General features: G+C 39.5%; 1 protein-coding gene across 9 annotated transcripts in view; it reads right to left on the reverse strand.

The window, feature by feature from the left end:
* CHRM3 (cholinergic receptor muscarinic 3) overlaps nt 1-23,981 on the reverse strand; it is a 523,502-nt gene that overhangs the window by 248,208 nt on the left and 251,313 nt on the right. The window lies entirely within an intron of this gene.

The following is a 23,981-nucleotide window of genomic DNA, read 5'->3' on the forward strand; positions in this document are numbered from 1 at the left end:
GCTTGGGGTGGGGGTGGCATGTGTTTACAGCAACTAGGAAGAGGTATAAGAGAATTTGGCATGATGGTGAAAATATGTTAGGGCTTGATTTAGTGGTAGCAACATGGTAGATAAACTTCTCTAATCTCATCCAAATATACACTAAAGATGAGCGCTTGTTATTGCACATGTATTATGCCTTAATATAGTTGATTAAAACAAAACCTTAACTGGCTTCTTATTATTTTATAATATCAGACTGATCTCTTAAAATCTCGTATTTCAAGAGTCATCTTTAATATTGAATATTAATTTAGTACATGCAGAGATATTTTTGTCTTGTGTTTGTTTCTAAAATAATCCAGTGGGAAAGGAGGGCCATGTAAAAGAAACGAGTTGGCCATGGCCATATATTGCTAATTATTGAAGCTGCAAGATGGGTATAGTGGGTTGATTATAGTATTCTCTCTGCTTTTGAATATGCTTGTAACTTTCTATTCAAAACCTTTTTAAATATAGTGGATTGCATTTTAAATGACAATATTAAAATTAGTATATTAGAATGAGGTGTCTGGTATAACCCCTTCCACGTTATTATCCCCTGGTCATGTATAAAGTCTTTCTGGGTCTTTCTAACTTTTCTGTCATTCTAGAATTTTTTTCCCCTTTTATCTTTTAGTCAACAGTCCCTTTCAGCTTAGAATCAACTTGGGTGACACGTGTAGGTCAAGACCTGAAAAATTTGAGGAAAATTAGTTAAATCTGAGTCTGGTTCTTTATATTAAACAATAATGATATTTAGTGCTCTTAACCATTTCATCGAGCAAATTATTAAGAAAACAAAACAGTAATGCCAGGCCTGCAGAAATAAATCCCTTTTTAAGGAAAAAATAAAACAACAACGTGTAGAGAAATGCCTCTTTGTTAACTGGGTGAATAACAACTTGTCCTTACAAGTTGTCTGAAACAGAACAAAGAAGTCAAATTCACATAACAAAGACAAAGAAAGGAGCGTATAAAAAGTTTAAAAGGGAAAGAATATTGGACTTAATTATTTTTACCCTACCTTTCCCTTTTAAGGCATTAGAAATCTCGCCTAACTTCGGGGAACGCTGGCTCCAAGCTAAGAGTCATGTGAGTAGCGTTTGTGTCCAGGAGTGCACAGCCTATTCCAGCCCAGGCACCAAGGATCAACAGGCTCCATGCCATGCTGACAGTGCCTCAGGGAATTTTCGGGGAGATGGAAGCTCAGGATGAAGTCGCTCAGAAAAGAAATTGATTAAGGATGCAGAAAGAAGATGGTGTTCAACTATGCAGGCAGGGATGCCCTTTAAAGAAATTAATGTCCCTTTCAGTTTCTTAGTGCGGTGTAAAGTGGAATATGGCATTTCTCCTAATCCTATTATCTCTAGAACTACTGGTTTGTTCTCTGAATAAGACCCCAAACTGTCTTTCTAATGAGCAAGACTGGACAAGAAAACACATCCTAATCACCAACAAACATAAGCTTCTGCAATCACACTCTGATGTGATAAATTAGAATTCTGCTCTACAGAAGCCAACACAGTATGGATGAGTTGAGAGTTATTTTTAATGTTAACCTAGAATGGTAAAGCATCAGAATGTTTGAGCCTAAGCTGTACAGAGGCAATACAAAATTCTATTACTGTAGAATTCTAATTTTCCTTTAGACACAATTCTTTTAGATTTTAACTATATCTTCCTGTACTTTATCCCAAGAGCAATGCAGAGTTATTAAAATGCTTTGAGTGGAAGACTGAAGTGATAGAGATGGTCTTTATGTAAAAGGTATCTGGAAGCAATGCTCAGACTAAACATTAAAGGAAAAGAGGTTTGAGAAGTGGGGGACACATCACATTTTAAAAGTGTATTTGGGCCAGACACGGTGGCTCACACCTGTAATCCCAGCACTTTGGGAGGCTGAGGTGGGCAGATCACTTCAGGTCAGGAATTCTAGACCAAGCTGGCTAACATGGCAAAACCCCATCTCTACTGAAAATACTACAGGTGGTAGTTCAAGCCTGTAATCCCAGCTACTCAGGAGGCTGAGGCATGAGAATTGCTTGGGCCTCGGAGGCAGAGGTTGCAGTCAGCCAAGATCACGCCACTGCACTCCAGCCTGGGCAACAGAGCAAGACTCTGTCTCAAAAAAAAAAGAAAGGGAAAAAAAAAGAAAAGAAAAAGTGCATTTGACCTTAAGTGATAAAAAAAGAGAACACTTTTAAGTAGTAGTGAATTCTTAATAAAATTAAGTAGCATGGAGTCTGCACCAATTTCCAAAAAGCAATGTAAAACAAAACACTTATTACATATTGCTTTTAAGTTGTAGGAGAAAAATGGGTTTGTACTAGAGTTACAAATGTACAAGAGCACACATGGATGATTCTGTTCCTATCAGGTATGGGAAGACAATAAAAGACATGACAGAGAAAGGTGATTTGTGTTGGATTCTGAAGAGCTGGGTAGAGTTTTGACAGGAAAACTTTCAAGATAAGGGGGTTTGTGCACACAGAAAAACATCCGAAAGCCTGTAGCACAGAACATATTTAGACAGCTTGACCAGGGCATGTGCACTTACAGGAGGTAGCACGTGACAAGGGAAAGGATGAAGAGGTGCTTCTCTGAGAACTTAATTCTCCCCCTTGAGCTTCAGTTTCTTCATAGAGTCTAAATTTTCCTATCTTGGACTCACAATTAACATCTGCCCAAAAGTGGAGTGACCCTCAGTCACTGAGAGTGTTGAGGCAGGGTGATCATGAAAAGCTGTCCTGATAGGATGTAGGGGAGAAAAGGCCTTGTAATGGTGCATATGAGATGTCTGCATGAGTCTCCGCACATGACAGTGGACTTGGATGCTGAGGTCTGCGTGGGATATGCGGGACATTGGACCAGACGTCTCACCTGACTGGACAGAGAAGAGAACTTATTTTTATAAGGCAAGGGAACAGTAATGCCTTGGAGATTAAAAGAAAAAGGAATGTGTCTGTGCTGGGTGTATGCGTGTATGGATTTTAGGAAAGACTGTAGTAAATAAATCTGTGTTGTAGAGATGCTGAATAAGCTGTGAAGGTGGCTTGCTCAGCTGCCAATATAAGCAATTCGTGATACAAAGAAATTAAGCCCTGGAGAGACCATTAAAAATGAAAATATAAAGATGATCTACCTGCACAACAGCTAACAGAGTGATTTGAGAAGAGATGCAGATTAAGAAGAAAAGAGTGTCACGCAGCCATAAAAAAGAACAAATCGTGTCGTTTGCTGCAACATGGATGCAGCTGGAGGCCATTATCCTAAGTGAATTAACAAAAGAACAGAAACCCAAATACTGCATGTTCTCCCTGTAAGTGGGAGCTAAACATTGTGTACTCATGGACATAAAGATGACAACAGTAAACACTGGGCCTACTAGAGCTGGGAGGAGGGGGAAATGTTGAGAAACTAATTGTTGGACACTATGCTCACTTCCTGGGTAACGGGATCAGTCATACCCCAAACCTCAGCCTCCCACAGTATAACCAGGTAACAAACCTGATATGTACCACCTGAATCTAAAATAAAAGTTGATATTGTAAAAGAGAGAGAGAGTGTCTAATGGGAGGGGCAGAGAGCTCAGACTCAGGAAATGTTATCTATTTCAGGAGGCAGGTGGTGGAAAAGAAAAATCCAGCCACAAACCCAGGAAATAACAGGAGAAAGTGGAAGAACACATAATTGTGAGATATTATTGATGGCACTGTCCAGAAATAAGTAACAGGCCGGGCTCGGTGACTCACGCCTATAATCCGAGCACTTTGGGAGGCCAAGGTGGGCAGATCACCTGAGGTCAGAAGTTCGAGACTAGCCTGGCCAACATGGTGAAGCCCCAGCTCTACTAAAAAAAAAATTAGCTGGGTGTGGTGGCAGGCACCCGTAGTCCCAGCTATTCAGGAGGCTGAGTCAGGAGAATAGCTTGAACCTGGGAGATGGAGGTTACAGTGAGCCAAGATCAAGCCACTGCACTCCAGCCTGGGTGACAGAGCGAGACTCCATCCCCGCCGCCAAAAAAAAAAAAAAAAAAAAAGTCAGGAAACAACAGATGCTGGAGAGGATGTGGAGAAATAGGAATGCTTTTACACTGTTAGTGGGAGTGTAAATTAGTTCAACCATTGTGGAAGACAGTGTGGCGATTCCTCAAGGATCTAGAACCAGGTTTACCATTTGACCCAGCAATCCCATTGCTGGGTATATACCCAAAGGATTATAAATCATTCTACTATAAAGACACATGCACATGTATGTTTATTGCAGCACTATTTACAATAGCAAAGACTTGGAACCAACCCAAATTCCCATCATTGATAGACTGGATAAAGAAAATGTGGCACATATACACCGTGTAATACTATGCAACCATAAAAAAGGATGAATTCATATCCTTTGCAGGGACATGGATGAAGCTGGAAACCATCATTCTCAGCAAACTAACCGAAGAACAGAAAATGAAACACCGCAAGTTCCCACTCATAAGTAGGAGTTCAACAATGAGAACACATGGACACAGGGAGTCACACACTGGGGCCAGTCAGGGGGCAAGGGGCTAGTGGAGAGACAGCATTAGGAGAAATACCTGATGTAGATGATGGGTTGATGGGTGCAGCAAACCACCATGGCACGTGTATACCTATGTAACAAACCTACAAGTTCTGCACGTGTATGCCAGAACTTAAAATATAATAATAAAAAAGAAACATTCCAAAAAAACCAAAAAGTAACAATTGCCTCAAATTCTATGTTTTCAGTTAGAAAAATCAGGAAAAAATAGCTTCCATTAAAAAGGAGAAGGGTTCACTGATAACCTTTAAGACCAATGGTTCAAGGTAATTAGAGGATAGGTGCAAAGTGGCAATAAATTCAAGATGAGAGGGACCAAGGTGGAAGTGCAGACGATGCTGAGGAGCCTAGCAGCTCAGGGAAAGCAGAAAAATGGCCGCTGATTACAGGAAGTGGCACTGGGCATACAGCAGGCGCTCAACGTCTTTTTGAATGAGTTAAAGAAGACAGGGAGGTAAGGTCTAGAAAAATCTTTTTTTTTTTTTTTTTTTTTTTTCAGAGAAAAACTTTTAACGTTGGAAATGCCAGCATAAGAAATCAGGCTAAAAGGCCAAGAGAGAGAGGATGGAGAAAAGTGAATATAGTCGTGGAAGGGACGACTTTTTTCCAGAGACCGATGGCGTGATGGGAGAATGAGCACACAGAGACAGATCTGCTGCAGGGGCTGGGGTGCAGATGTGCGGGTTCTAGTTTCCTCAGAACAGCAGGTGACAGGTTCTCTAGGAGAACATTGGTTTGAAGGGACAGGAAGAGAGAGGGAGATTTGGCAAAGCCACTATCAAGAGTAGACCAAACCGTGGTGAAAAGTAGACAGGAAGTACACTGAGAAGCCAGGAAGACCCACACTGAGAATGGGCCTTGCCTAGAAGGCACTGGATTTCTCCACTACGGATGTGCAACATTGAAACATGGAAGAGAAAGGCTTCAAAGAGGGTAACATGAGATCATAGGGGAGGACAGAAGAAGGGAGAGGGGCTACAGTCCCAGAGAGGGTGCTACCCAGGGAGGGAGACTGGACAACTCCCAGGTATGGCCGCAGGGGACTCACAGTCTTCGTATGAGACTAAGAGGAAGGAAGGGGCCTAGGGCTCACCAGGAGAGATTCTCAAGATGAGGGGTAAGAGAAAAAACAATAAAGTTTCCAAACCATACAGGTCATTTTTCCAAAAGGGCAATGGCAACCGTTTTCTCCATCTTGCAGAATAAAAAAAATGAAAAGTTTTGGAAAGTATTTTAGAGGTATGTAGGAAGCCCCGTTAGTGCTAAGGAAGCAAGACACTGGTGCCTGTCACTTTCATTCAAGAGCACAAAGAACCATGCCACACACAAGCAGGACTTTTAACAATGCCTTTGACACTGTTGGATCATTGAATTGGTGATAAATTAAAAATGGAATAAAAGCCATTTTCCTTCCCAAGCTATGCACATGCACTCATAGAGCTGGATTTAACAGGATGACTTCCGTGAAGATAATGCTTTATGCTCAAAAGGACTATGTAAATATTTGTAGGCAAAGAGGATTCTTGGATGAATGAATAGTCATCTACTGCTTTCTGATGTCCTAAAAATATTTTTAAAACAAAGACTAAAATAGAATTTTGGTAGCTTTTAATTCTTCACGAAAACCAGAAGGAAGACCCAGAGGATAAATTTGAGTATCCCATTTGGGAAACTTGGTTTCCTGATGAAGAAGAAAACGTTAATTTTTTTCTTTAAGTGTTACACATATTTTAGAAAATTGTTTTGATATTTAAATGGATCACTTACCAACCAACATTTCATCCTACTGGTTCCCTAGCTATGTGAAATCATCAGAAATTTCCTGAGATTTCTTTAAAGGGAGAGCTTTCTGGGTACCACTCCAGTGATTCTAATTCAGGAGGCCTGAGGTAAGGCCCAGGAATATGTATTTTTAAAGTGTCTAAAGGAATAGTGAAAATGGTAAGCGCATTCTACAATTAACGAAGTGCAAAATGCATGTATTTAGATTTCCATTGTACAAAATTTACGAGGACATTGGCACTGTTCAACTCCAGTCTCAGATTTAAGCCTAACTTATTTTATTTGGAAACCTAATATATAAAGCTTCAGTTTTAGTTATTGTGCTTTAAAAATACAAACAGGCCTAAAAATAAGTGGGCAGTACACTACAAATTAATTTACTAGTGTGTATTCTTCCTTTCTCTTAGGACTCCATCCCATCGACTCTGACGGCACCGGCATGGGACCAGATTTCCTTCCGTTGGTTGTCACAGGAAACATTCAGCTTTCCCTCTCCAGGGGATGTGGCACAATCGAAAGACATATGGCTGTGTTTAATGGGAATTGTAGAAACTCAGGAATTTAACAAACTGTTCACAAAATCCAGGGTGTAAACTCTTTTGAGTTACCTGAGAAGACAAAAGCTCTTAAGTTAGCTGAGGTAAAAGCCAAAGCTCTGCTAGTGATCTGCTAGAAAAGGAGGGGGGGTGCAGGCAGAGACATGCGAAGCAGGTGAGAGTGGAGGGCAGCAGGCAGCAGAGTGGGCAGAACAGAGGCACCTCCTCAGCCCTAACATCAGAGCTGCCCGGCACCGGGACAGCCCCGACTGACTGAGACCTTCTGCTTCCCAAACACAGCAATACATGTGAGAGATTTAAAAAACAGAAGAAAAAGAAGAAGAAAAGAAGAAGAGGAAGAGAAAGAAGGAGAAGGACGAGGAAGGAAGGAAGAGAGGAGAAGGAAGAGGAGAAAGGAGAAGGAAGAAGAATAAGAGGAGGAGAATGAAGAAGAAGAGGAGAAGAAGAAGAAGAGAAAAGAGAAGGAAGAGGAAGAAGAGGAGGAGGAGGAGGAAGTGGAGGAGGAGGGAAGAAAGAAGAAGAGGACAAAGGAGAAGGAAGAAGAGGAGGAGCAGGAGGAGGAGGAGCGAAAAACAAACAAAAACAATATCACCAAATAAACACCCCTATATTTATTAATATCCATTGCAGAAAACTATTAACTTGCGTCTGTCAAGTTACTAGATACTTGTACTCTCTGGATACCTGTCCTGAGTAAGGCTGGGGGACAATGGTGGGCCAGGTTATTTTAAGAATTTCCTACATATTAGGCTTGATATTGCTTTGCGGCTATAATTCAATTGTGCTGTTCTCAACAGAAAAATTAAGTTTCTCCCAATATTTTATCAAAATTTGAATAGGGTGTTACCATATCAAATCAGAAATACTGATGAATGAATGCCTTGACAAAATGCATGTTGTCATCCACATCGTTTGGGTTAATTTTATTTCCCAAGGTTAAAGGTTTTCATAAAGTCTCCTACCACAATCATGTACAGTCATTTCAAAATCAGACATGTCAATCACACTTCATACCTACTAGGACTCTTCCTGCTTATGGGAGGCAGGTTTACAATCATTACTAGAACTCTATGCAGTGTTTTCAATCAGCTGACAAATAAGAAGTGTATTTGCAATAATCTCTAAAACAACGGCTTTCAAACTTTTTTTTTAACCTCTTATCCACAGTAAGATACACACACACACACACATCTAAAACTGAAACAGATATTTCCTTAAACAGTTTTTATCCTCACAATGCATGATGTGCTTAGATACATTCTATTCTATTCTGTTTTTTTTTAATTAATAGGCTTCATTATTTATTTATTATTTATGGTAGTTTTAGGTTTGCAGAAAAGTAGAACAGAAACTACAGAGAGTTCCTATAAACTATCTTTCCTTTCCCCCTTCTCACACACAGTTTCCTTTGTTATTAATACCTTGCATTAATGTAGCATATTTGTTATAACAAGTGAACCAATATTGATATATTACTACCAGCTAAAGTCTATAGTTTAAATTAGGGTTCACTCTCTGTGTCGTACATTCTGTGGATTTTGACAAATCTATAATGATGTATCCACCATTACAGTATTATACAAAATAGTTTCACCACCTTAAAAATACCGCATGCTCCAACCTGTTCATCCCTCCCTCTACGCTAACTCTTGGCAACCAGTCATCATTTTACTGTCCCCACAGTTTTGCCTTTTCCAGAATATCATATTGTCAGAATTGTCCAGTACATAACCTTTTAAGCCTGGCTCCTTTTACTTAGTAATATCCATTTAAGGGTCCTCCATGTCTTTACACAACATGACAGCTCATTCTTTTTATTGCTAAATATTCCATTGCATAGGTGTGCCACTGTTTATTATTTCATTCTATTTCATTAAAAAACTGGATGTGAACACAGTAAACTGACTTTAGAACCTAAAACTCATTAATCAGCCATATCCATAATTTGAAAGATACTACCTAAAATATGTTGTTAAGTGCTTGCTAAGACTACAAAGGAGCAGACAGCTTGGTCTCTACCTTAGAAGTTTATAATGTTATTGAGAGGAGCAGCCTATGTATGTTGACATTTAGTAACAAAAGGGTAATCACAATACAAATGTTAACATCAAAATAAAAGTAGAAGACATTTAAAAATAGGAGTTCTTTAGTTCTGTTGAGCATTAAGAAGACTTGGCAGGTGCTGGGATATAACTGTGTACAAGCAGTACCCTTCTGTCACTTACTGATCAGGAGACCTGGGCATGTTATTATTTTTAAATGCCTCAGTTTCCCTATTTGTAAAAGTGATATAACAGTAATATCTATCTCACTGGGTAATCATGAGAAGTAAATGAAATAATGCACACATAGAGCTTGGAAGAGTATGTGACATATAAGAAGTCTTCAACAAATATTAATCTATTATTATTATTTTGGAGACAGAGTCTCTCTCTGTCACCCAGGCTGGAGTGCGGTGGCACGATCTTGACTCACTGCAACCTCCACCTCCCAGGTTCAAGCAATTGTACCTCAGCCTTCAGAATAGGTGGAATTACAAGCATGCACCATCACACTGGGCTAATTGTTTTGTATTTTTAGTAGAGACTGGGTTTTGCCATGTTGGCCAGGCTGGTCTCCAACTCCTGGCCTCAAGTGATCCCCCTGTCTCAGCCTCCCAAAGTACAGGGATTACACGCATGAGCCACTGTGCCTGGCCATGTTAATCTATTATTATCATTACTATTAACCACTCTATCCATCTTTCATACTTGTCTGGAATATAGTAAGTGTTCAATAAGATTTTTTAAAATATATATAGACTAAGGACTGCAATTTTCTTAGACTTATACGGTCTGTGGAAGCTTGTCAGAAGAGCTAGACAATGAGCCTTGAAGAAATGTAAGTGATTTGGTAAGTGTAGGGAAGAAGAAGATTGTAAGAAGCTGAGGAGATCGTATAATACAAGGCTGAAAAGTAGAAAAGTAAAAGTAACATTTGGAGGACAGTAATCAATTTGATTAAAAAAGAGAGTTAGGGCCAGGTGTAATGGCTAATGCCTGTAATCCCAGTACTTTGGGAGGCCGAGGTAGAAGGATCACTTGAGGCCAGGAGTTGGAGACCAGCCTGGTCAAATTAGTGAGAACCCCATCTCTACAAAAAACAATACAAAACAAAACAAAAACCATTAGCCAGTGCAAGCATGATGGCATGTGCCTGTAGCACCAGCTACTTGGGAGGCTGATGTAGGAGGATCATTTGAGCCCAGGATTTGGACGCTGCAGTGAGCTATAACGATACCACTGCACTCCAGCCTGGACAACAGAGTGAGACCCTGTCTCTAATAAGTAAAGAAAAATAAGACAGTTAGAAATTAAGAAAGAGAAACTTACAAAGATCACTGATGGTCTTTGCAAATGATAGATATTTGGACTTCCTCTTTCAATGAGTACGAGAGGACAAACTCCGTTACTGAAATAAAGAGAATAAAGTCCTAATGCCCTCAGGTATCCACTGTAGGTAATGAGCTAACTTCTCCTCTATACATGTTGGAATGGTACTAGTTATGCACTATCCTTTGGAGAGTTGGGGAGATACACTTAAATAACTTTCTGTGGTTCAGTTGAAGAAATCTGAAGGGGAATGTTTATTGTCCATTATGGTAGGCACTTGCCAAGTGTGACTATTTCCAATTTAAATTAAAAACAAAGAATTAAAATTTCTCTTCTTCAAGTGCCACTAGTCGCATTTCAAGTGCTCAATAACCTCAAGTACTTGGTGGCTACTTGTACAGACTTGTGCTTTTACTAGTACAGACAGAGAATATTTCCTTCATCATGGAAAGTTCTCTTGAGAGAAGGGGGCCTAGAGACTAGGGATGCATCTGTGAAGGGGAGGAATGGGACAGTGGCTGGAGGAGAGACACAGAGTGAAGGGAAGTGGAGTTTACCCATATAAATCCATAGGGATCTGCCAGTCCTTCCTCCAGACAAGAGGGAGACACTGCTGTTATTGGAAATCTTGGGAACAACTGAGATGGCAAGATCCCAACCAAAAGAAGATAACAGCAGAGAAGTGGCTAACTTAGAGAGGAAGAGAAAAATTTCTTTCTCCCCAGAGACACAGGGAGCAGAGAACACGTATAGAAAGAGAATATAAAGCAGAAGTTGTTGGAACTCATACCTGTTAACCTTGAGCAAAAGGAAAAACAACCACTGAGAATAAAGAAGTTAAACTGTTTTCACAATGTGAATATGGAATGGATTTATTAAAAATCAAACCAGGGCCAGGCAAGTGGCTCACACCTATAATCCCAGCACTTTGGGAGGCCAAGGTGGATGGATCACTTGAGGTCAAGAGTTCGAGACCAGCCTGGCTAACATGGTGACACCAGTCTCTACTAAAAATACAAAAAATAGCCAGGTGTGGTGGCACACACCTGTAGTTCCAGCTACTCAGCAGGCTGAGGTGGGAGAATTGCTTGAACCCGGGAGGTGGAGGTTGCAGTGAGCCAAGATCACACCACTGCACTCCAGCCTGAGTAACAAAGTGAGACTCTGTCTCAAAAAAAAAAAAAAATCAATAAAATTATCTTGAAGAAGCTATGAGAGGATGTTCTTGAAGGTATATAGTTGCTTTTCATGACTCTTCAGCTTTTAGGTGCTAAAAATCTTTGATAATGTGCATAGTCCTTAATCAATCAGTCAGTTATTATTGATTGGGTCCCAATATACCAGATGTTCTGGGCAACCATATAATCAAGATGTAAAGTCTGCACTTACAGAAAGCACAATGAGAACAATATAACCAACTGCTAAGTTACAGCATGCAATTGAAAAATGTTATCTTGCATTAGGCATGGCAACTCCCTGGCCTCATGTTGCAAATCTTGGCTCTTCGGCCTCTTGCAGGTATCACAAATCAATCTTGACATTCTTTCTAGTTGAGTCCAAAGAAGCCTCAGGATATTTTCCATCACAAACCCACTATTCAACCTACTAGTTATTATGAGAAATACAACTATTTTTAAATTTGGTACACATCAGAATTGTATTGTCAGTCAAACAGAGGAAGCCCATTTTAAAGCTACAGATTTATTTTATGATAGTAAACTCACTTTATTGTTTGAAGCCCAAAGAGTCAATCAGTCACTCAGATTAAAAGACTAGATCTCAATAGCCAGTCTCATATTTATTAGATACTTAACTCTCAGTCTCAGGAACTTTTCTTTCTTTGAGAGATAGAACCATTAAAAGAGCAAATTATGAAATTTCAAATTAAAATTAACAAGAAAGGCACAGACTGGACCACTTAAAAATAGTCCCCCAAAAGTATATTCCATTGTTCTCACTTTTTTTTTCAGAAATCCTACAACAATGTAGCTGTCAGAGTAAAACAAATTAAAACTTGCAATTGTAATGTCTCTCCAAACAATTGTGAAGAATGATGTAGTTATACTAATTACATAAGGGATAAATGAAGCCCACAAAGTAAGTGAGGGCATTGGAAACAGATGATATTATTAATGTAATTCTGCTAAGTCGTAAAGGGCACCTATAAATGTGAACACTTTTCTCAGGTTCAATGATTTTCCTCTCCATACTTCAAATCACAGGATCAAAATGTGTATTCAAGTGGTTTTGCCATGAGATTTAATGCCTAAGATATTTCCGATGGAGGGAAAAATGTCAGAATATAAAAAGGCAATTAAAAAAGAAAGCTTTGCAAATGCCTATTCTTGTAGCAACCTTGTGGAAGAGTTCATATTAGTTGCTGAGTTTTCTGTGTTGAGTCATCAAAGCGCATAACTGCTGAACCTTCTTTGTTAGCTCAACTTCATAATGCCAGGCTCTGCAGGGGAAAAATTTTGGCAGAGTACTTAGTTGTTCTTTGGCCTCTCTCAGTTTTTGTTCTTTGGTCTCTCTCAGTTTCAGGTAAATTACCTGGAACATTCCAAACTGAGTGAAATAGTATTAAGAATATTGTTTTCATTTTCCTCAACAAGGTTACTTAAAACTGGACAATTTTACAATGGCAGTAATGTAGAGAGAGCATTAGGACATTTTGGGTATTCCAGCTCCTTTGGAGACTGCAAAACAGGAGTCTCCAAAATAATTTTGTACAATGTAATGTTAGCATATAAAATGTTACTGGATTTGAAATGGTATGCACATATACAAATATACATGTGTGTGCAAATGTACCTGTTGGCTTTTCTTGTGAAGAACCCTATTTAAATTCTAAGACTAGTTCCTTGTACCAGTATAGCATTATAACATCCTTTCTTTTTCTTAAAAATGTTGACAGCAAAGATTAGTTGCTCTTTTTAATGACCCTTATTTTCAAAGCCAAAGGTTCATACTTCTATGTCAGTTTTCTAAACTATTTTGAAGTCCAAATTTTTGAGAACCATTGGTATAGAAGAAAAGAACTCTTTTATATGCACAATCGCCAACATATTTCAAGGAATATATCTTTTGGAAATAAAACAAAGAAATTATAAAAACAAAGTATGATTACACTGGTTGGAAAAACATGTTTTATAATAATATATTTGTTAACTCATATAAGTAATATTTTCATTACCAAGAATGTAAAAACATTAAAAAATCATTTAACTCACCAATAACCTCAATACCAAAATTTTATTTTTCATTGTATTTTATTTTATTTATTTTTTAAGATAGGGTCTCGCTCTGTTGCACAGGTTGCAGTGCAGTGGTGTGATCATGACTCACTGCAGCGTCCACTTTCTGGGCTCAAGTGATCCTCCCACCTTAGCCTTCCAAGTAGCTGGGATTATAGATGCATATCACCACACCAGCTACTTTTTCTTTTTTCTTTTTTTTTTTTTTTTAGCAGAGATGATGTCTTGCCACGTTGCCCAGGCTGCTCTTAAACTCCTGAGCTCAAGTGATTTTCCGCTTCAGCCTCCCAAAGTGTTGGGATTGCAGGCATGAGCTATCATACCTAACCCTTTTTTTTTAAAAAAATATTTTAATAAACAATTTTAGATTTGGTGGGGGGTACACGTACAAGTTTGTTACACGAGTATCTTGTGTGATGTCGAGGTTTAGGTGTCTAATGATCCTGTTAACCAAATAATGAACATAGTACCCCAGAGGTAATTTTTCAACCCTTTCCCCCCTTCCTTCCCTCTCCCATTTGGGGATCTCCAGTGTTTATCCTTTCCTTCTTTGTGCCCATTTGTACCCAATGTTACCTCCCACTTATAAGTGAGAACATACAGTAACTCAGTTTCTATTTCTGCATTAATTCACTTAGGATAATAGCAACATCTATGTTGCCACAAAGGACATGATTTTGTCCTTTTTTGTGGCTGCATTGTATTCCATGGTGTATAAAAGTACCATGTTTTATTTATCTAATCCATCATTGAGGGAAATCTGGATTAGTTCCACATCTTTGCTATTGCCAACACCAACATTTTTATGTCTGTTCTTTTTCTTTGCATTTTCTTAATATTTATTTTTACAAAAAGGGCAATTGATGTCAAAGCAATTGCTTATTTTACATTACTTTGGAAGCCTTTAGAAAGACTGTCCATACAGGGGAGGTGTTTCAAGATTACACTGATATTATACTGATTGTCCAGGATAATGAACTCACTTTAGAGATGAAAAGTCAGATGGACAGTAAGGTCTTAGGGAAGGTGAGATGAAAGCACCCAATCCTTGGCTTAAAAAATTATACTAAGAGAAAGAGCTGGCCCAGAGCCATGTGCATAAGGTTATCCAAAATATGTTTAATTTGGGGCTCTGAAAATATCTTGAAACTAGGGACCTCAAATAGATTGTGTTAGAAAGGCAGGGATAGATGAAAGTAAGATTATCTCCCATTCGACAGATGCAAAAATCTGACTCTGCCAACAGTCCAGGAGGTCAAAGAAGAGACTAAAGTTTTTGATGCAGCCTTGAGTTCTATTGTTGGGTCTTGTAAATTTCTGTAAGAAATGAGAAACTGTTTGACTTGACTTTGCTTGGCCTTTTGGCCTGCAAAAATACTAAGACAGGATGACATTTCGGCTACAAATTTTGCAGCTGTGTAATCACTGGGGTCTGGGAGACCTTACTATACTTGGTTCAGCATTTGAATTCCTTTTGCGACCAAGACAATAGAACTTATAATTAGCAAACTACCACAAGTCTCAGAGTATGACACATTAATAGAACTCTTCCTTTTCCTCTTTCCCTGCACGAGAACATAAAAATAGAACAAGTAACTAGTATATTTGTACTTCTCACCACTTTAATAAAAAACATATCTAAAGATGGAACTTGGTAAGAACAACGTCCAGTAGCAGATGAATTATTTTTATTTTCTTATAATATTGTGGCTTACTGTTGACATGAAAAAGTCAGTGTGAACCTATTAGAAAGGGACTTGTCCCAAATTGTTGTCCTTTCCTTTACATTTCCAGTATTGCAAATCCAGCTTGGGGTCTTATTATTTTTCCTAGGCCACTGAAATATCTCCTCTGATTTAGTCTCTCCACTTATTCTCACTTTGCTCCAACTCATTCATGGATGCCAGATATATGTTCCAATATTACAGCCCTGATAATGTCCATTCCCAATTCAGAAACAGTATGTGGGCTGGACGTGGTGGCTCATGCCTGTAATCCCAGCACTTTGGGAGGCCAAGGAGGGCGGATTACCTGATGTCAGGATTTCAAGACCTTCCCGGCCCACATGGTAAAACCCCGTCTCCACTAAAAATACAAAAATTAGCCAGGATGGGTGGTGTGTGCCTGTAGTCCCAGCTACTCGGGAGGCTGAGGCAGAAGAATCACTTGAACCCAGGAGGCGAAGTTTGCAGTGAGCTGAGATCGCACTGCTGCACTCTAGCCTAGGTGACAGAGTGAGACTCCGTCTCAAAAGCAAAACAAAACAGTATGTGACTATTCATCATAGGAAAAGTAGGAATTGAACCGTCAAGGTCCCTCAAAATTGAATCCCTCCTTATCTTTATAACCTATTCTTCCCTCCAATCCTGTGCAACTGAGTTTCCAAAGAAGCTTCTTGGCTGGGTACAGTGGCTCGCACCTGTAATCCCAGGATTTACGAGGCCTAAGCAGGAGGATTGCTTAAGCCCAGGAATTTGAGACCATCCTGAGTAACATAGTGAGACCCCCATTTCTCCAAAAGGTATTTTTTCCAAAAATTAGCCAGGCGTGGTGGCTCACATCTGTGGTCCCAGCTACTCAAGAGGCTGACATGGGAGGACTGTTCGAGCCTGGGAAGTTGAGGCTGCAGAGAGCTGTGATCGTGCCACTGCACTCCAGCCTAGGCAACAGAGCAAGACTTTGTATTGTAAAAATTTTAAAAAATTAAAAAGAAGCTTCTTTACCCTTTCTTCATGTGCTTCAAGCTTTGCTGCCTCTGTTCTTTTTTGTTTGTTTGTTTGTTTGTTTTGTTTTTCTCCTCTCTTGCTATTTCCTCCAAAAAGATTGCAACTCTCTCTCAAGATTCTGTTTATCCCCCAGGGCCAATCATAAAAGTCTTGACTCTGAAGCCCTGCGGACACATGACCAGAGGCAATCACTCCTTCCTCTGATCCTCCATAGAAATTCTCCTCTATGCCTACTTGTTTGATTTTTATCTTGCTCTTTAAGTGGATGTGTCTTATTTTCTGCTACTGGATAAGGTAAACGGCAGAATGCTAAACGAGCCCTTGTAAGTTCAGACCGTTTTTGAAAAACAGACTTTCTGGTATCTACACGCACAGGCCTCTGTATCTGAAGAGACGATCACCTTCCCCTCCTTCCCATCTGCACCCAGCTTGGCTCTTTGACAAAGATTCCATCCTTGACCAAACTTCAGTCAGGCCCTTCTGAAGCTACTTCCCACCAGGCCCCTACCTTGGTACTTCCGTTTCTGTCTCTGCATCACTCGGTTGTAGCAAGATTCCTGCTAAGTCGGTTTATCCAGAATTCCCCACCCTCAATATCTTATCCCCTTCTGTGTCTGATCAAACTCCTCACTCCTCATCATCTCCCAGATGACATCTGCTCACCCTGGACTGCCTGCAGCTAGAATCCCGAAAGATCTGTTTCCTAGGAATCCCCCTTACTCGTGATGCCTCCTCTTAGGAATTTTCCATCTACTGACTCCAGGCGGCTCCTTGGCTATACATCCCCACTTGTCCATGTTGTGTTTGGAATTGATCCCAGTTCTATACTGAGGTCTCTTTCTCCCTATTGTAATAGTTCCTCAATAAAACCTGATTTTTCCACATTAACTATGGTCTGGCTCTGGTTTTTCATTAACACTGTCCAAGGGCCAGGGGATGGCCCTATCAGTCATTTACACCATATATTATTATAAATGATATATATCAACACTTCATGTTATCAGTCTCTTATATTGAGATGATTCTACTTGTGAGATCTGCCATCTTAACTTCTACAAAATAGTTCTTAACAATGAACATAATACTGCCTTATGGACCACTTTGTTTGGTTTTCACGACTTTATGAGATAGGCTGATGGTGCAACCCCACACTATGAAGGAAGAAAATAAGGCTCAAAGAGGTTAAGGGACTTATCCATAGTAATATAAGTAGAAGTAACATTTAGCAGTGGAGGAAACTCAGAAAGATTATTACACCTATTTGCAAGTCCGTGCCTGCAGTTAAATCTTTTTTTTTTCCTGTCATAGTGAGCATATGGTTGAGAAAATAGAGAAAAAAGGAAGATCACACCAACAACGCTTCTTCCTCACTACTTTCTTCTGCTCTTGCTCAGCAGAGAAAAAAATAGTAAAAAACAGGTAAAATTATTGAACAGTTACTAACAGGTAGGCACTACATAAACACTTTATATGTGACTATCTTATTTATCTCTCATAGTAGTATTTATGAGGTACCTATGATTATATCACACAGGTGAGGAAACAAGATTAGAAAATTAGCTTGCTCAAGGTGGAATGGGGATTTGAACCAAGATCTATGTGCTTTAAGGCCCACATTTCTAACCTCAATGCCAGTGCTTCTCAAATTTTAATGTGCCCATGAGTCACTGAAAGAACTTATTAGTTGCAGATTCAGACTCAGTAGGGCTAGGGAGTTGCAGGACACAGAGGACCAGAGAGCTCAGTATGGGTGAATACAGGAGGATATTTATTTTAAGGTATACACCGGCTCAGTGGATTCACATTCAAAAAGCTGAGCCTTGAACAAAGACAGAGTGGGGCTTCTATAAGCAGGCTTACAAAAGCAAAACAAAGGCAGTTAATCATATAGTGCATAACTTGTGGCCTTGCATAGCTGGTGGCCTTGTAGCTGCATCAAAAAAAAAAAAACAAGAACTGGCGAAATACAGACATTTGTAAAACACAGCCATACTTAAGAGGCCAGGGAAAGGAGTATCAGTGAAGGAATTTGTCTTTCTCTCTTTTTTTTCCCCTCAACCTTGCTTTGGAGGGGTGTGGGGGGGTGCTGTCTGGAGCCCATTCCCTTGGCCTTGGCTTTTTGGACAGCATTATCTTTTAACTGTCCTTGAAGTGAGCTGCTAAGCAGAGGAAAACTTGTCTCTTTTTCTTTTTAACCCTTACTACAAGGGTAGGGTCTAAGATTCTGCATTTCCAACAAGCTTCTAGGTGATGCTGCTGCTGATCCTTAGACCATACTTTGAGTACCAACTTCTCTACACTCCCCTCAGAAAGTGCTGGAGGTAGGCATGCAACTCACTGGAGTTCAACTCTAGGGGCTGGCCTGGGGAAGGGGAAGAAGTGAGGACAGAGGAACCTGCACACTGTCTTAGCCAAGTCTACTATTCCATCTTCTCTGAACACCCCACCACCATTCTCTGTGCGAGGCTTTATTGCCTCCAGCTTTAAATCATGCCTTCCTTGTTCTCTAACAAGAAGCACAAACATTTTGAAGCAGAAACAACATTGTTTTGGGTAATATTTCAAGACGTGTTTTGTACCGCACCCTCCTTTCTTCTAAGACACAATCCTATCTCCACCTACATTACTTGCCTTTCACAATGCCTTGCCTTAATTCTTTGTTTTGACACATCAGCTCATATAAGATATTCTCTAATTATATCTAGCTTCCCATCATTAAGCATCAATTTGTATTAAATTTGTTTATAAAGAAACTAATAGAATATGTTAGCTATTTTTTTCTAAGATAGGGATCTCCAATGTAAGTTACACAAGCTGCAAATATGGGTTTGATTCATTTATTCATCCATTATTGTTCAACATCTACTATGTTCCAGGCACTGAGCTAGGTTTGCTGTCATGAGCCTTATGATTCCACTCAGAAATCAAAACACATGATATTATGCATATATGTATACTTACAAATTTACATATATTTACATATATTAATGTGCACATATTTTATGCATAAATTTACACATATTTACATATATTAATGTGTGATACTACAAAACACCGTATTTTATATAATTGAATACATTTAGCTTACTTAGTTTTAACCTTTGTGCACTGATTCAGATGCTATGATATAATCCAGTAATTAATGTTGCTTCTCAATACAAAATCTCATTACGTTTAGTTAGCCTCTGCAGATATTTGCTCTTGTATGTTCCCATGCACACACAAAATCTCCCCTCACTTTTAGTGAAATGAAAATGAATCCATTTTTATTAAATTTATCATCTCAAATGAAATGCTTGTCCTGGGCCACATTGTCGGGCTTTAATTGGCTTCCTTGTCTTACAAATTAAGTTTAAGACTTTGTCTCCAAATCACACATCACTTTCTCTCTCCCAATCTTCCTTAGAAAGTTACCAAGTTCTGTGGCTGCAGAGTGAAGCCATTCCTCATGCTCACTCACACTTCTTTTTTCCCCTTTACTCTGTTTACTGTGTGTTAGGAGCTTGACATGCAATTTATTTTTATTCTCACAATAATCATGTCTAACAAAGTGTATCACTGTCTCCATTTTGCAGAGAGAAACTAAGGCTTAGAGCAGTGAAATACTAACTGCTAACCTTGGCAGGCCATGACATATATGTAGCAGGTATTATACTATGAAATTTACAGTATCGTCATTCATTGTTCACCCTGCCTATAAGAAGAATCATTTAATCATCTCCATGTTACAGAAGAAGTGTGGAGGCAGGAAGGGCTTAGTGCTTAACCCAAACTTACACATCAGTTACTGACAGAGCTGAGAGCCAAGTCCAGAGCCTGGGCTCTTGCACAGGACACCTCCCAGTTCACCTGATGAGAGTCCCACAGCTGGAAGGAAGGTAGCAGGACCAGGACACCGACGGCTGTCTGAGATCAAAGACCCTGAGCTCAGTAACTGTGCACATGGCTTCTTTCTTTAGAACCATCCTTCTAAATCCAAAGGATACAAAGGATGGCTTTAAATATTTAACTTATTTTAATTGGATGGAACAGAGTGCCCTGCTGCCTAGTACCTTGTAGTTAGGAAAAGGAAATAATAATCTGAGGACTGCCTCCTTTTCTGATTATCCTTATCTCTTCACCCACCAGCATCTGTGCCCATGAACTCTGCCTCTGTCCCTGCACCTACCCAGGGAAAACCCACCCCACTATCCTTCTCTCGCATTCAAGATCTCTACTCCTGCAGTAGTCCTCTTTCTCTTCCATCCTCAGTTTATCCTTCCTTCCTGGGTTACCTCCACCATCTCACAAACAGGCTTTGATATCTCCTAGCTTACAAAAGCCCTCACATGGTCCCAGGTCCTGCCTCTTCCATTGTTCCACAGCCACTATCATACAATGTTTCTGCTCCCTTTTAAAACTGAGCTTACTTATGAGGTCATCTGTATCAACTGCCTCGAATTCCTGAATTCCAATTCTGCTTTTCAGCTCATTTCAAATCAGACTTACATCTTTTCTATTGCCTTAGGTCCATCTGGGTAGTTAAAATACCATAAACTAAATAGCTTATAAACAACAGAAATGTATCGCTCATGATTCTGGAGACTGGGAAGTCCACGATCAAGGCACAAGCATATTTGGTGTCTGGTGAGGACTTGCTTTCTGCTTCATAGATGGTGCCTTTCACTGAGTACTCACATGATGAAACGGGCAAACAAGCTCTCTTGGGCCTCTTTAATGGGGACACTAATCCCTTGTAACCTCCCAAAGGCCCTATCTTCTCACACTACCACCTTGGGGATTAGGATTTTAACATATGAATTTAGGGGAACAGAAACATTCAGACAATAGCACCTATGGCTGCAAACATTTCTATAATAAACACTGTATTACTCTTATAATCAAAATATATACAATGTGTATATATAATACACTATTATATGTGACACTGTATATACACACATATAGATGGGTGTGTATGTATACCATAACCCAAAAATACTGTGACTCAATAAGACTATGGATATATGTCAATGCTACCAATGTTACGATCTATAATTCCTACACATCACTGATTCATGTGTCAGTCATGTCCATTCTTCATTCTTGAGACCGAACATCTCAATCTGTTTGAATCTGCTTCCAGAAGATTTTATACATATAAAAATTTATCATCAAGTCAGCATGAGCTCTTCTGACTTACTGGTGACCCTGTGACAGTCCCTTCCACTGCCTCAGTTCTTTCCATGCTCATCCACTGTGAACAATCTATCAATTGGCTTCCATTCCTTCCCCACATCATTGTTTGAAAGAAAGCTTAGCTTATCCTTGAAATCACCATATTCCCTTTTGCTCGCTCCTCTCCAGAATTCCCCCTCATCCACTACCCAGACACACATGGGAGGGGTGGGGCTGGCTCACCTCCACTGACAGCCATTTCTAGATGAACAATTAGTGCATCCAACTGCTTATTCTCTCGTGTTGTCCACACTCTCTTGTTATACTTCCTCTCAAAACCACCTACAGATCAACAGTGCATCCTCTACCATGAAGGAGCTGCCTTTATCTGAGAGGCAGATAAAGATGTGTGCACAATGGCAATGTAGGGTGAAAAACCTCAAGTCAGTGGCTCTCCAGGAGCACAGAGAGAAAAACAAACTTAGACTTGGGGAAAAGGGAGCAAGAAGAGACATCCCACACACACTCTGAAGCATCAGTGAAAACTATTAAATGTAAGTCATGATTAACAACAGGAAGAGACACTCATGAGCTTGGGGGTGGATAGGGCAGAGCGGCCCCCTAGAGAATCTTTCTTTCAGGGTAGAGGGTAGAGTAGAAGTTAGGAAATAATGAGAAATGCAACTTGAGAATTAAGCAAAAATTAAATAACATGCTGAGGAAACTAGTTTCATTTTCTCTTTTTAAGTCAATGGGGACTCTGATTATTTCAAACAGTGAAATAGATAATATTTACTTAGGGCTTACATTGTGCCAGTTACTATTTCCACAATACTACTGTGAGGTAGGTGCTATTATTTTTTTTCCATTTTGTAGATAAGAAAACTGAGAGACATAGAAGCTAAGCAATTTTGAGCCAGCTAGGAAGTGGCTTAATTTGAATTATGATTACATTTTCATTTCAGAATGATAAAGGGATGTTTCTCATTTTTGAATTGAACCTGTATGACATACAGGAGACTAGGGTAGAGATATGGAAAAGTGGGGAGAAGCAGAGGACCTCAGTTTTGCTATTCTGGTTTTGGAAGTATAGGATGAAAACCCATGTGGAGCTGTCCAGCTGGAGATATAGATGTGGACTAGGGGAAAATGTCTAAGCGGAGGCACAGATTTGCGTCATTGGACTGAAGGTCAAGTTAAGTAAAAAGGAAAAAAATTCTGAACCAAACTTTGGGAGGTGGGCAAGGAAGGAAATCATCACTTTGCAGTAGATAAAAGAAGAAAAGCAAAACAAGAAAAAGAAGAAAAGAAGAAGAGAGAGGAAAAAAGAGAAAGAGGCTGATGAGATGAAAGAGGAGATTCAAGAAAAGAGAGGTTCCTTCGAATCCACGAAAATAGAGAATTTCAAAAGGTCAATAGTAACAAAATTTACAGAGGAGTAAGAAAGTTAAAGACCAAAGATTCTTGAGGGCTTATCAACTAGAAGGTCTTTACTCATTCTGGCAACCACAGTTGGAGTGATGTGGTGAAACTGCAGTGGGTTGAGGAGGTGAAGAGAAGATGAAGGAGTTGAATTGGATAAATGGGGTCACGGATGGTGAGAGGAAGAGAAGGTAGGTGAGACTGAAATCAATGGAGAGCCTAAGAGGAGGTGCTTGTGTTTTCTTTATAAATCAAACATTTAAATATGAAAGACAAATAATCAAAAGAATTAAAAAGTGTGAAGACACAGGAAAGGGCAAATATAAAACTGATGTACAAAGGGATAAGATCCACATTTCTTTGTGGTGTCTTCTGAGTCTATCCTTTCCTCACTCCCATTCGTAGTTTTCCTCGTTTAGTCCTTCATCTCTTCTTACCCCAGAAAAGCGACCTATCTATGCATTTCCCCACCTTCAGTCAATTTCCACATATTGTTGCCCAGTTAATTTTCCTTAATGTTATTCTTCTACTCTAGCTCTTTCAGTGTTATTCTGTTACTTTTAGGGTAAAATCAAAGTTCCTTAAGATATACAAAGTCATTCTCATTCTGGCCTTGTCTGCCTTTCCTCATCCTCATAACCCACACACCCACATCCACACACGTCACAACTCTGAAGCTATCACTTGCATTCGAATTCCTACCCATGATCCCTTGCAGTGTCCTCTTTCTGCCTATATAAATCCTGCCCTTTCTCAAGTCTCATATTATATCACCTTCTTATAGAAGGGTATCTCTATGTCCCTGAAGCCACATATTACCTTTTATTCTACCTTAGCATGTCAATTAACATGTCACTTTCATGAACATTTTCCAACAGTGCGTATATGTGCCTATTATTGTGAAAAGCATCCAAACGTGCTAACAATATAGACCATGACAACTTGGTTACATAACTTATATCCAGCATCATACTTAACAGCCATAGCATTTAAAAAGATACGTGTATAGCTTGTCATTAAAACTGGATTGCAAGCTCTTCTTTCATACACATAGGCTGTGTATTAAAGCATCAGAACAGATCAGCTAAATGGTCTGTCTCGAGAACATATAACAGGAATTGA

Source organism: Pan paniscus, chromosome 1 (assembly GCF_029289425.2).
Source record: "Pan paniscus chromosome 1, NHGRI_mPanPan1-v2.0_pri, whole genome shotgun sequence".
Taxonomy (NCBI): domain Eukaryota; kingdom Metazoa; phylum Chordata; class Mammalia; order Primates; family Hominidae; genus Pan; species Pan paniscus.